The sequence below is a fragment of the Ranitomeya imitator genome, chromosome 4 (genome assembly GCF_032444005.1).
Source record: "Ranitomeya imitator isolate aRanImi1 chromosome 4, aRanImi1.pri, whole genome shotgun sequence".
In the NCBI taxonomy this organism is placed as follows: domain Eukaryota; kingdom Metazoa; phylum Chordata; class Amphibia; order Anura; family Dendrobatidae; genus Ranitomeya; species Ranitomeya imitator.
The window spans coordinates 611,279,082-611,293,962 of record NC_091285.1 but is presented as its reverse complement, the minus strand read 5'-3'; the positions used below and the strand labels follow the sequence as shown (position 1 = coordinate 611,293,962).

Genomic DNA, 14,881 nt, shown 5'->3' with positions numbered 1-14,881 from the left:
CAACGGAAATCAAACTTATTAACCAATAGAGGCGTGGATTTTGAACATTGGAACGATACTCAAAATCAAAGTGGAAAATGAAGTTACAGGCTGATCCAACTTCAATGGAAATGCCTCAAGACAAGGAAATCATGCTCAGTAGTGTGTGTGGCCTCCACATGCCTGTATGACCTCCCTACAACGCCTGGGCATGCTCCTGATGAGGCTCTGTTTTATCTCCTGACAGATCTCCCAGACCTGGACTAAAGCATCCGCCAACTCCTGGACAGTCTGTGGTGCAACTTGACGTTGGTGGATGGTGTGAAACATGATGTCCCAGATGTGTTCAATCGGATTCAGGTCTGGGGAACGGGCGGGCCAGTCCATAGCTTCAATGCCTTCATCTTGCAGGAACTGCTGACACACTCCAGTCACATGAGGTATGGCATTGTCCTGCATTAGGAGGAACCCAGGGCCAACCGCACCAGCATATGGTCTCACAAGGGGTCTGAGGATCTCATCTCGGTACCTAATGGTGGTCAGGCTACCTCTGGCAAGCACACAGAGGGCTGTGCAGCCCTCCAAAGAAATGCCACCCCACACCATTACTGACCCACTGCCAAACCGGTCATGCTGAAGGATGTTGCAGGCAGAAGATCGCTCTCCTTGGCATCCCCAGACTCTGTCACATGTGCTGAGTGTGAACCTGCTTTCATCTGTGAAAAGCATAGGGCGCCAGTGGCGAATTTGCCAATCCTGGTGTTCTGTGGCAAATGCCAAGCGTCTTGCACAGTGTTGGGCTATGAGCACAACCCCCATCTGTGGATGTCAGACACTCAGACCATCCTCATGGAGTCGGTTTCTAACCGTTTGTGCAGACACATTCACATTTGTGGACTGCTGGAAGTCATTTTGCAGGGCTCTGGCAGTGCTCCTGTTCCTCCTTGCACAATGTTTAATAATCAAGTTTAGTAAGTTGAATTTCTTGTCTTATAAATGGTGTTGGGACATCAGTTGTGTTGTGCAGAAGTCGGGTGGATACCCAGCTGATAGTCCTACTGAATAGACTGTTAGAATTTGTATTATGGCAAGAAAAAAGCAGCCAGGTAAAGAAAAACGAGTGGCCATCATTACTTTAAGAAATTAAGGTCAGTAAGTCTGAACAATTGGGAAAACTTTGAAAGTGTCCCCAAGTGCAGTTGCAAAAACCATCAAGCGCTACAAAGAAACTGGCTCACATGAGGACTGCCTCAGGTGAGGAAGACCAAGAGTCGCCTCTGCTTCTGAGGATAAGTTTATCTGAGTCGCCAGCCTCAGAAATTGCAGGTTAACAGCACCTCAGATTAGAGACCAGGTCAATGCCACACAATTCTAACAGCAGACACATCTCTACAACAACTGTTAAGAGGAGACTTTGTGCAGCAGGCCTTCATGGTAAACTAGCTGCTAGGAAACCACTACTAAGGACAGGCAACAAGCAGAAGAGACTTGATTGGGATAAAGAAGACAATGAATGGACATTAGACCCGTGGAAATCTGTGCTTTGGTCTGATGAGTCCAAATTTGAGATCTTTGGTTCCAACCACCATGTCTTTGTGCGACGCAAAAAAGGTGAATGGATGGACTCTACATGCCTGGTTCCCACCATGAAGCATGGAGGAGGAGGTGTGGGGGTGCTCTGCTGGTGACACTGTTGGAGATTTATTCAAAATTGAAGGCATACTGAACCACCGTGGCTACCACAGCATCTTGCAGCGGCATGCTATTCCATCCGGTTTGCGTTTAGTTGGACCATCATTTATTTTTCAACAGGACAATGACCCCAAACACACCTCCAGGCTGTGTAAGGGCTATTTGACCAAGAAGGAGAGTGATGGGGTGCTACGCCAGATAACCTGGCCTCCACAGTCACCAGACCTGAACCCAATCGAGATGGCTTGGGATGAGCTGGACCGCAGAGGGAAGGCAAAAGGGCCTGCAAGTGCTAAGCATCTCTGGGAACGCCTTCAAGATTGTGCTGTATGTATGTATGTGGCAGGGCCGGGAATTATCCTATCTACTTTCTTCCTCCATTGCCACCTGGTCCACATGCAAAGCTACCTCATTTTGAGCAGTGTATAGACACAGAAGCAGGATGATAACGCTAATTATGTTGTTATCGCCGCTCACCATATTGGTTATTTCCTTGAAGTTTTTGAGAACCTCAAAGATGTCGGACATCAATGGCCACTCGTCGGTTGTGTGGAGGCATAGTGGAATATTTATGGGCATGTTGGAATTGGTGTTCAACTACTTCTCATTGCTGCTTACAATGCCTTTCCAATATATGCATTGTTGAGTTCAAACGCATGGGCAAGTCACAAAATGGGTGAGGTGGTAGTTACAAACTACTGCAGCACTGCCAGACCGAAAGCAGCTGTAGGTGACTTGCTGAAATGGGCGCACATACAGCGTACTTTCACAAGTAGCTCAGGAAATTAGGGTTTTTCAGAAAGTGCTGAACCGCTATGTTGAACACGTGGCCTGGCATAGTAAGTGTTCGAGGTTGCCATGTTTCAGAGCCACCACCAGGTTATGGCAGTTATCAGACATAACCATGCCTGGTTGTAGGTTCAGCGGCATGTCTTATCTGTTAACATTTTCAACAATTATGCTGCAGTGTGCCGTTTGTGACCTAAACATATAAGTCTAAGTAGAGCTTGTTGCCACTTTGCCGAGGCAGTGCTTCCAACTTGCGACTGATATGGACGATAATTCTGAGATTTGAGGATGAGGATTAAGAGGGGATGCAGAAACTGGAGCAGGAGGAAGGGGAAACCCTGATGAAATTTGGGCCCGTAATTCTAGGTGTTGGAAGTATATGTTAAGTCCCAGGGTCAAACTTGGTCCCGGCCTCTAACAGGATCAGTCCAGGACCCGTTGAAGCTTCTGATCAATGCAAAACGGCTGTCGTCCTTCACTGCACCTGCTGCTCCCCTGCATCCATGTACTACTTGCATTGTATTAAACCACTTGAGTGGTTTCCACTCTGTCTCAGATAACCTGGTGTAACCACTATTTGAATACATATATATTTATTCTTTTTTAATAGAATTATTTATTCATTTACTTAGTTGCGTTATTTACAGGTGGTACTGTTTTTTTTATATACAATAACATTCAAAAGTTTATGGTCACCCAGACAATTTTGTGTTTTCCATGAAAACTCATACTTTTATTAATCAAATGAGTTGCCAAATGAATTGAAAATCTAGTCCAGACATTGACAAGGTTCGAAAAAAAGATTTTTATTTGAAATAATAATTTTCTCCTTCAAACTTTTAGTCAAAGAATGCTCCCTTTGCAGCAATTACAGCATTGCAGACCTTTGGCATTCTAGCAGTTAATTTGCTGAGGTAATCTGGAGAAATTTCACCCCATGCATGCAGAAGCCCCTCCCACAAGTTGGTTTGGCTTGATGGGCACTATTTGCGTAACATACGGTCAAGCTGCTCCCACAACAGCTCAATGGGGTTAAGATCTGGTGACTGCGCTGGCCACTCCATTACAGATCGAATACCAGCTGCTTGCTTCTTCCCTAAATAGTTCTTGCATAATTTGGAGGTGTGCTTTGTGTCATTGTCCTGTTGTAGCATGAAATTGGCACCACTCAAGCGCCTTCCTTATTCAAAATCCCTTTTACCTTGTACAAATCTCCCACTTTCCCAGCAACAAAGCAACCCCAGACCATCGCATTACTTCCACCATGCTTGACAGATGACATCAGGCTCTCTTCCAGCATCTTTTCAGTTCTGCGTCTCACAAATGTTCTTCTGTGTGATCCAAACACCTCAAACTTGGACTCGTCTGTCCATAACACTTTTTTCCAATCTTCATCTGTCCAGTGTCTGTGTTCTTTTGCCCATATTAATCTTTTCCTTTTATTAGCCAATCTAAGATATGGCTTTTTCTTTGCCAGTCTGCCCTTAAAGGGACTCTGTCACCTGAATTTGGCGGGACTGGTTTTGGGTCATATGGGCGGAGTTTTCGGGTGTTTGATTCACCCTTTCCTTACCCGCTGGCTGCATGCTGGCTGCAATATTGGATTGAAGTTCATTCTCTGTCCTCCATAGTACACGCCTGCACAAGGCAAGATTGCCTTGCACAGGCGTGTACTATGGAGGACAGAGAATGAACTTCAATCCAATATTGCAGCCAGCATGCAGCCAGCGGGTAAGGAAAGGGTGAATCAAACACCCGAAAACTCCGCCCATATGACCCAAAACCAGTCCCGCCAAATTCAGGTGACAGAGTCCCTTTAAGGCCAGCATCCCTCTTCACTATTGACATTGGTGTTTTGCGTGTACTATTTAATGAAGCTGCCAGTTGAGGACCTGTGAGGTGTCGATTTCTCAAATTACAGACTCTAATGTACTTGTCTTGTTGCTCAGTTGTGCAGCGGGGCCTCCCACTTCTTTCTACTCTGGTTAGAGCCTGATTGTGCTCTCCTCTGAAGGGAGTAGTACTCACCGTTGTAGGAAATCTTCAGTTTCTTGTCAATTTCTTGCAAGAAATAGCCTTCATTCCTAAGAACAAGAATAGACTGTCGAGTTACACATGAAAGTTCTTTTTTTCTGGCCATTTTGAGAGTTTAATGGAACCAACAAATGTAATGCTCCAGATTCTCAACTAGCTCAAAGGAAGGTCCGGTTTATAGGTTCTCTAATCAGCCAAACTGTTTTCAGCTGTGCTAACATACTTGCACAAGGGTTTTCAAGGGTATTCTATCCATCCATTAGCCTTCTTACACGGTTAGCAAACAAAAAGTACCATAAGAACACTGGAGTGATGGTTGTGGAAATGGGCCTCTATAAACCTATGAAGATATTGCATTACAAACCAGATGTTTGCAGCTAGAATAGTCATTTACCACATGAACAATGTATAGTGTATTTGTGAATCATTTAATGTTGGCTTCATTTGAAAAAAATGCTTTTCTTTCAAAAATAAGGACATTTCTAAGTGACCCTAAACTTTTGAACGGTAGTGTATATAATATATTGCATTGAATAAAGAAAGGATAATTTTAGTGCATCATGGAGTGCCACCTATTTTTTGCTCTTTGGCCTGGACATGGCACTGCTATGGGGAACAGTTGACTGTCTTCTCCCTCTATCAGCCCCACTGGCTCTTTTCTGCCTGTTGCAATTCTGTGGATCCCTCCCCCTCTGCGCTGCTGTGCTTCTTTTGCATGCCACCTTGCTAGGTTTAGTCAGTGACTTCATCATCCACCACCTCGTCTTCCACTTGCTGTGGTCCTCCTCCTGACTTGTCTTAACTTGCTGGCAACTGTCTCATCCTCATCGATCTCTAGAGAAAGTAATTGCTGTTCACCACAGTTGGCTTCTTCTGACCATGGACATCAATGCACACATTCTTCTCATGACCCTCTTGAAACTTGCAGGAAGAGAGGCCAGAAGAAGCCATAAGTGGGGTTACTAGTCTCCTGGGCCTCGGCAGGGTGAGAGGAAGGGGAATCTGGGTGAGGATTGTGTTCCAGACTCTTGACTAGTCAGACTGGACCATGTGAAAGAGAGAGTGGTGCCTGTAAACAGGCTGGAAGCACTATCTCCCCTCTGACCCATAACCTTCTCGCACTGTTCTGGCTTCAACTGTAGTGTCCCCCCCCCCCCCCCCCCTTGAAAAAGCAAGGTCTCATGGATGAGCGTTTTGTTGTGCTCCCGCAGTAGGATAGTTGCACCCGGACCATGACCACGTCCTCTTCGTACACCAGCAGCACGTCTGCTTCCCCATCCTTTACCTTGCGCATTTTAAATTATCTACGCTGCTAAGAGCAGTATTATTAGAGAATAAAATCTATTTGAATTGTCCCTGAAAGGGCTTTTGTCTGTACGTGGCAGCCACAAGATCTGTAATGCAATCAAACCTGTCAAAATATCTCTTAATACGTTAACCCATTCCACCAGCTAACCCTAAATGATTTTCATATATGAGCAGTATTATTAGAGAATAGAATTTATTTCAATTAACCTTCAAAAAAGGGTTGTTAGTTTAACTTTGCAACACCAAGGTCTTTAATGCAATCAACCCTGCTCTAAGTGTCTCTAATACTCTTCCTACTACAAGAGTTAAAGGGAACCTGTCACCTGAATTTGGCGGGACCAGTTTTTGGTCATATGGGTGGAGTTTTCGGGTGTTTGATTCACCCTTTCCTTAGCCGCTGGCTGCATGCTGGCCACGAGATTGCCTTGCGCAGGCGTGTACTATGGAGGACATATAATGAACTTCAATCCAATATTGCGGCCAGCAAAAACTGGTCCCGCCAAATTTAGGTGACAGGTTCCCGTTAAGCCTACCCTAATTGCAGCTAACGGCGGTATTATAGAATGGAATCAATTTGAATTGGCCCTAAATAGGGCTGCTGTTTTAACTTTGCTCCAGCAGGTAAATAAACTCTGTAAAACACACTGTCCCTCATGCAGCAGTGACATTTCCTACACTATTTCCGGGTACAATGTACCCAGGATGGCGTCACTCTGTCTTATATACAGTAGACTTGATGACGCTTTGCGACGGGCCAATCACCTTAAAGCCAGTGGCTACGGTATTTCTGTAATTGGCAGACAATCCACGCATGTTTAGTGGCTGAAAATCAGGCACAAAACATGCAGGACGGGGAATCGAGCATGGCGCCTGAGTAACCAAATAATCAAGTGCAGAGCTTCTTGAGCAGAAGGATGCTCGATCAAGCCCAGAGCAGTGTCGCGCACTCTTGCCCAGCACAGGTCGGTCAGAGACAATAAGATATCATCTGCAGGATAGGTGATAACTTGTTGAACATGGTGGTCTGACCACTAGTACTAGCACTGATCAGCAGAACGGAGCACTTTTATCCCTGCTAGAAGTCAGTGAACATGCTATATTCACTCTACATGGGACTGCCGAGTGCTGTGCCCTGCTTTTTTCTCCAGCCCGATAGAGAATGAATTTTATTATTATTATTTATTTATATAGCACCATTGATTCCATGGTGCTGTACATGAGAAGGGGTTACATACAAGTTACAGATATCACTTACAGTAAACAAACTAACAATGACGGACTGATACAGAGGGGTGAGGACCCTGCCCTTGCGTGCTTACATTCTACAGGATGATGGGGAAGGAGACAGTAGGTTGAGGGTTGTAGGAGCTCCGGTGTTGGTGAGGCAGTATCTCCGGTAGTGATGAGGAGGCAGCGGGGTCAGTGCAGGCTGTAGGCTGTCCTGAAGAGGTGGGTTTTCAGGTTCCGTCATGACAGTCCAGCATCCGACCTGCTGCTCCACTTTGTAATGGGGATAAACGTTCCCTGTTCTCATGATTAGTGCTGACCCAAGTGATGGGACTCCCACAGTCCAGCACATTATCACCTATACATACAGCCTAATGTAATAAGGTAGATATACCCACAACACCTGACAACACCCACTACAGTTTCAGAAGAACTGCACAAAAGGAGTTGAACCGTTTTGTTCAAGTGGTAAGAAACGAGCATGGAGAGAAAACTAACCACATACATTCTGCTAATAAGTGGTAGAACTTTGCACCATAATTTGGGGGGTCTATTCGTTTTTCTCTTTGTGGATTCCTATCCTCTATGTACCGATGCTAAAACCCTCAGCTTAAAACAGCTTTCACGCTCTCTGTCCCCTTACCAATCCGTATGAGCTTTTAATATACAAAAGGATATACATAGTTGCATGACTATTTTGTTCTGCATTTACAATGTTTTCCAGCACTACGGGTTGTGAACAGGAATTAAATCTATCCTGACTCTCCTCTGTCAAATCTTTGATTTATGTAGCATTTGATGTAAACTTGGCATTGAGCAGTGGTGCCATTGGCTGGCCTGTGCTCAGCTGCCCTCTGTACTAATGAACACGGAACCGCCGGGTGCCGGTGTCCAATCGTCCAAATAGCAGAGATAAAAGGCAGTCGGACATTTATAATGAACACAATGTCTAGAAATGCTCTGATGCTGACTTTTCATATTTAAGGGGTGGAAGACTGGAAAGAAAATCTGTTAGAGAGTGTATGAAATACAATACCATGTGCAACTGGAGAAAGTGGAGATAAAACCGCACTGCCAGTAGTATAAGATGCAGTAGAAAAACTGTGAAGGTATAAATGTATTTTTTATTTATCAATATGTTTCGAAACATACGTGTGTTTCTGTGGTTTGTCCTGAGGAAGAAGCAGATGTGCTTCGAAACGCGTTGATGAATAAAAACCGCATTTATTCACCTTTTTTACACTGCATCTTATTCTACTGGCAGCGCGGTTTTATCTCCACTTTTTCAAGTTGCACGTGGTATCTCCTTTTGTGGATCAGCAGCAGCCAATTTCTTCAGCAATCATGGGTTGTGCCTCACAACCCTCCAAGATGAGCATATTCTTTATTTTCAATTTTTTAACCCCGATAAGACCCTATTGCGCTCATTATCTTTCCAGTTTTCATTATAATCACATTATTATAATGCAATTGCTGTTCTGTAGAGGTGAGCAAATCTGTTCTAGGTGAATTCAATTTTCCTTGAGTTTTAGAAAAAAAATCAGATTTCCCTGAATCTGAATAGTTTGCAATTTGCTTTGAACAAATTCAGCAAAATGGTGGTGGGCTGGCTGCTATTTTGCTGAATTGAAGCGTAGAGGGCTGGTAAAAAAAAAAAAAGTTAAAATAAAAAAAATACTTTACTACTCACCTGTCCTTCCACCATAGCCTGCCATCCAGTGCCCTGGGTGTCCTCCTCAGCTCTTTCTTCATCTTCAGAACTTGAGCAAGCCTCAGACATCACGAGACACATTGACCAATTCTTAGTCAGCGTCAGGGACCCCATAGAGCATAAAAATGGACATTCTATTGAATAATTTCAAATCAAATCAAATTTACAGGGCCAATATTGAGCGAACTGGCAAATCCAAACTTGGCAGATTTGCTCATCCATACTATTCCGATTTTCAGGAAAGCAAGACAAAAAGAGAAAGAAAGAGAGACTCTTGGAGGACAACTAATAAATGTCAATTTTTAAGGATGACACACATTATGCCGCAGGCAGACGACCATATAACTGGGATGATTTCTATCTGTCGTTTTGATGGATATCACTTGTCCTCATGTTATTCTATGGGGGTGTGCACATGGCCGATTTTTTTTTTTTCCTCAGTCCTAGTCGGTCCAAGCAAAATACCACAGCATGCACGATTTGCCTCAGGAAGTCTGATGGCACTCACCCAATCACCTCTTTGGGTCCATGAAAAATATTGAACAATGATATCCGAATGCTGTCCAATTTTGACGAAGTGACATTATAAAGGAGGTGGAGAAACCTTTTTATTATCGCCGCTTTTAAGGAAATAAGATTATACTGGTTAAACTCTGATCAAAATTAGCCTTAGGGTAAAATCATCCAATTCATCCAATATTAGCAAAACCAGACAATCATATGATGTGTATAAGGACTTCCTAATGCCCCTCCACCCTTCCCTTCCCCCCAGATGGATGACGATAGGAGGAGGAAAGAACCGGACATGTTGAATAAAATTACCCAATCCTTTTTTCTTAGGAAATAAGCAGCTGCTATAGATGTCAGATGGCCTTCTCCCTCTACCCTTTGAAAACAGATGAACACTCTGCTTCCATGTATGTGGTTGGTTAGGATAACTGTCGGCTATTTCATATGTATAGGGACCCTGAGGCCAAATTAACACGTTCAGTATTTGGTCAGTATCTTACATCAGTATTTGTAAGTCAAAATCAGGAAATGAGTTAAAAAATGCAGATGTTGTGTTATGTTTTTATTGTACTTTTCTTTTGATTGCTCAACTCCTGGTTTTGACTTACAAATACTGAGGTAAAATACTGACACTGAACATATAGTAACATAGTAAGGCCGAAAAAAGACATTTGTCCATCCAGTTCAGCCTATATTCCATCATAATAAATCCCCAGATCTACGTCCTTCTACAGAACCTAATAATTGTATGATACAATATTGTTCTACTCCAGGAAGACATCCAGGCCTCTCTTGAACCCCTCGACTGAGTTCGCCATCACCACCTCCTCAGGCAAGCAATTCCAGATTCTCACTGCCCTAACAGTAAAGAATCCTCTTCTATGTTGGTGGAAAATCCTTCTCTCCTCCAGACGCAAATAATGCCCCCTTGTGCCCGTCACCTTCCTTGGTATAAACAGATCCTCAGCGAGATATTTGTATTGATATTTGTATATGAATGTGGCCATAGTCAGGTACAGCTATAAACAGGATTTGCGCTCACAAAATGACCTGTGGCTGTTGCCTACATTGTTCTATGCCAAACATGCTTTTTTGTAAATTTTGGGTGTTTTATTTTTCAATCCTTTTTACATATTTCTATATTAAAGTAAAATCTGAAATCTTGCAGTTTTGACTCTGACCACTGAGTGACACTTCCTGTTCTGTAGCGATCACTTCTCAGCAGTAACCCCTATGTATAGATAACACAGGATCCCCCATATGTCATGAGGTAGGTCACAGATCGCAGAGCACGCTCAGATCACTCCTGCCTAGAAGTCTTTATATTCAGATTACAGGTCCATATGGTCCATGTGGCTACAGTAAAAAATTTCTCTCCGTGCTGTTATCAGCAACTGAAGCAGAATGTCTGCCCCCATGATCATCTCAGGAAGGGTCTCTGCCCCCATGATCCTCACAGGCAGGGTCTCTGCCACCATGATCCTCTCAGGCAGGGTCTCTGCCCCTATGATTCTCTCAGGCAGGGTCTCTGCCCCCATGATCCTCCCAGGTAGGAGCTCTGCCCCATGATCCTCTCGGGCAGGGCCTCTGCCCCATGATCCTCTCGGGCAGGGTCTCTGCACCTATGAGCCTCTCAGGCAGGGTCTCTGCCCCCATGATCCTCTCAAGCAGGGTCTCTGCCCCCATGATCCTCTCAGGCAGGGTCTCTTCCCCCATGATCCTCTCAGGCAGGGTCTCTGCCCCATGATCCTCTCAGGTAGGAGCTCTGCCCCATGATCCTCTCGGGCAGGGTCTCTGCCCCATGATCCTCTTGGGCAGGATCTTGGCCCCCATGATCCTCTCAGGCAGGGTCTCTGCTGCCATGATCCACTCAGGCAGGGTCTCTGCCCCCATGATCCTCTCAGGTAGGAGCTCTGCCCCATGATCCTCTCAGGGAGTATCTCGGCCCCCATGATCCTCTCAGGCAGGGTCTCTCCCCTATGATCCTCTCAGGCAGGGTCTCTGCCCCATGATCCTCTCATGCAGGGTCTCTGCCCCATGATCCTCTCAGGCAGGGTCTCTGCCCCATGATCCTCTCAGGCAGGGTCTCTGCCCCATGATCCTGTTGGGCAGGCTCTCGGCCCCCATGATCCTGTCGGGCAGGCTCTCGGCCCCCATGATCCTCTCAGGCAGGGTCTCTGCCCCCATGATCCTCTCAGGCAGGGTCTCTGCCCCCATGATCCTCTCAGGCAGGGTCTCTGCCCCATGATCCTCTCAGGCAGGGTCTCTGCCCCCATGATCCACACAGGCAGGGTCTCTGCCACCATGATCCTCTCAGGCAGGGTCTCTGCCCCCATGATCCTCTCAGGCAGGGTCTCTGCCCCTATGATCCTCTCTGGCAGGGTCTCTGCCCCCATGATCCTCTCAGGCAGGGTCTCTCCCCTATGATCCTCTCAGGCAGGGTCTCTGCCCCATGATCCTCTCATGCAGGGTCTCTGCCCCATGATCCTCTCAGGCAAGGTCTCTGCCCCATGATCCTCTCAGGCAGGGTCTCTGCCCCATGATCCTGTTGGGCAGGCTCTCGGCCCCCATGATCCTGTCGGGCAGGCTCTCTGCCCCCATGATCCTCTCAGGCAGGGTCTCTGCCCCCATGATCCTCTCAGGCAGGGTCTCTGCCCCCATGATCCTCTCAGGCAGGGTCTCTGCCCCATGATCCTCTCAGGCAGGGTCTCTGCCCCCATGATCCACACAGGCAGGGTCTCTGCCACCATGATCCTCTCAGGCAGGGTCTCTGCCCCATAATCCTCTCAGGCAGGGTCTCTGCCACCATGATCCTCTCAGGCAGGGTCTCTGCCCCATGATCCTCTCAGGCAGGGTCTCTGCCCTATGATCCTCTCACGTAGGAGCTCTGCCCCATGATCCTCTCAGGCAGGGTCTCTGCCCCATGATCCTCTCAGGCAGGGTCTCTGCCCCCATGATCCTTTAAGGGAGCTCTGCCCCATGATCTTCTCGGGCAGTGTCTCTGCCCCATGATCCTCTCGGGCAGGGTCTCTGCCCTATGATCCTCTCACGTAGGAGCTCTGCCCCATGATCCTCTCAGGCAGGGTCTCTGCCCCATGATCCTCTCAGGCAGGGTCTCTGCCCCCATGATCCTTTAAGGGAGCTCTGCCCCATGATCTTCTCGGGCAGTGTCTCTGCCCCATGATCCTCTCGGGCAGCGTCTCTGCCCCATGATCCTCTCGGGCAGGATCTCAGCCCCCATGATTCTCTCAGGCAGGGTCTCTGCCCCTATGATCCTCTCAGGCAGGGTCTCTGCCCCAATGATCCTCTCAGGCAGGGTCTCTGCCCCCATGATCCTCTCAAGCAGGGTCTCTGCCCTCATGATCCTCTCAGGCAGGGTCTCTGCCCTCATGATCCTCTTGGGTAGGGTCTCTGCCCCATGATCCTCTCGGGCAGGATCTCGGCCCCTATGATCCTCTCAGGCAGGGTCTTTGCCCCCATGATCCTCAGGTAGAAGCTCTGCCCCATGATCCTCTCGGGCAGGGTCTCTGCCCCATGATCCTCTCAGGCAGGATCTCCGCTCCCATGATCCTCTCAGGCAGGGTCTCTGCCCCTATGATCCTCTCAGGCAGGGTCTCTGCCCCCATGATCCTCTCAGCCAGGGTCTCGGCCCCCATGATCCTCTCAGGTAGGAGCTCTGCCCCATGATCCTCTCGGGTAGGGTCTCTGCCCCATGATCCTCTCGGGCAGGATCTCGGCCCCCATGATCCTCTCAGGCAGGGTCTCTCTCTTATGATCCTCTCAGGCAGGGTCTCTGCCCCCATGATCCTCTCAGGTAGGAGCTCTGCCCCCATGATCATGTGCATAAATTTACATAAAAATGTATGTATCAGTATCTGATTTTAATGAATTTAAAGTATAGGAAATACTCTCACTTTAGGTGTAAAGCAGATCGGCAGCCAGATTTCACCATATAAACCGCAAGCATTATTAAATACATCTGTTAGACCAGTTGAGGCTGGTGTGCTTACACTAGTAGTCCTTGCCACAATTGCTGTATAATCCCTTTTTTACATTTTGAGAAACTTCTCAAGGACAAGCTGCAGCACATTAATCAGAACCAAGTAAATGAGTCAGAGCATGTATAAGTGCAATATGTAGGTGTACATTCACACTTTGGCCATTCAACAGACAAAACCTAGGATTGTTCTTTGTACATATAGGGGCACATCGTCCCCTTTTTGGGAGGGGCATCGCATCTATATAGCTTCCATGGGCAAGTGTTGAAACAGTCATGTCTTGCACCTGCTTTGCCTCCTATTTTGAGGTCAGCTGGCAGATAAAGTGGTGGATTACATGAGTTGGGGTCCATCGTGATGGTACACCTTGTCATGGTGTGATGGCTTTTGATCAAAAAAATCAGCTAAGATCCCGATGCTATTTACATGTACAATTACTAGTCATTTACTTACTGCAAGGTATTGCTCATTTTATTTTTATTGTTGGAAAACCAACATGAACAATGTATATATCATAAGAACTCTGAACTCACAATTGAATCCATAAACTCTGGATAAGACCAAAAACCTACATCAAAGAGACCATGAGCTGTAAGGGTATGTGTCCACGTTCAGGATTGCATCAGGATTTGGTCAGGATTTTATGTCAGTATTTGTAAGCCAAAACCAGGAAAGGGTGATAAATCCAGAAGTGGTGCATATGTTTCTATTATACTTTTCCTCTAATTGTTCCACTCCTGGTTTTGGCTTACAAATACTGACATAAAATCCTGACCAAATCCTGATGCAATCCTGAACGTGGACACATACCCTAAGTGTGGCGGTCCTAAAACTTATTGGGCAGGAAGGCAATTGTTTGTTGATGGGGTAAGGAGAGTACCTACATGTGATGGAAATCTTGTCTGGCCTCTTGGAAGGTACACAACCCCTCTGGTGTTTGAGTTACAAGCAATTGTTCTTTATTAACCCTTTGTTCTTGATGGATATCTTGACTCCAACCTAAATTGAATTTGAACCTGTCCTCAGGCCTTTTTGATGCAATGACCTGGCTATATACAAGGACGCCATATGTAGGAAGATGAAGACCACTGCACTCACGTTGGACCCTTGACCCTCCAATACTTTCTCGATCAAAGAGTGCCCAGCCTTCAGGAAAGCATGGACATCAGCACGTGCATGATTCTGGAGAACTCAACAGACTGTGACCTGATTGAATGGTACTATTATGTGGAGGTGTTAAAGGGATGGGCAATGTATGGGCTATGTCTGTGTCACTGATCCAAAGGTAGCACACCAAGCTAGTTAGGCATTTTTCCCACTTCCCATCTTCCACCACCGCCTCCCATTACCTTTTCCCTTAGCTAGGTTTCCCTTATGTATGACGTTATAAATATCCTATTTGTAATAAATCTCCTTTTAAAGATCCAGCTGCTCTTGTTAATTAATATGAACTGGCACCCCTAAACCCAGCAGATTCTACAATGATAGTCATTGTATTTTAAAACTTTTTTTCCACTTTTCCTACACACATATCGTTGCAATCTTCATTTCTGCTTTTTACTTTAGGTTTACTTTTTCTCTGGGAAATCCCACCGCTTTACTGTGATCACTGGATTCGATAAATTTTTTCCAG

General features: G+C 46.1%; 1 long non-coding RNA gene across 1 annotated transcript; it reads left to right on the top strand.

The window, feature by feature from the left end:
- Window positions 1-332: 332 nt before the first annotated feature.
- On the top strand, window positions 333-14,671 carry LOC138676901 (uncharacterized). The gene is made up of 2 exons (XR_011320843.1): window positions 333-419; window positions 14,275-14,671. It is a non-coding gene; the product is annotated as an uncharacterized lncRNA (long non-coding RNA).
- The last annotated feature ends 210 nt before the right edge of the window (window positions 14,672-14,881 follow it).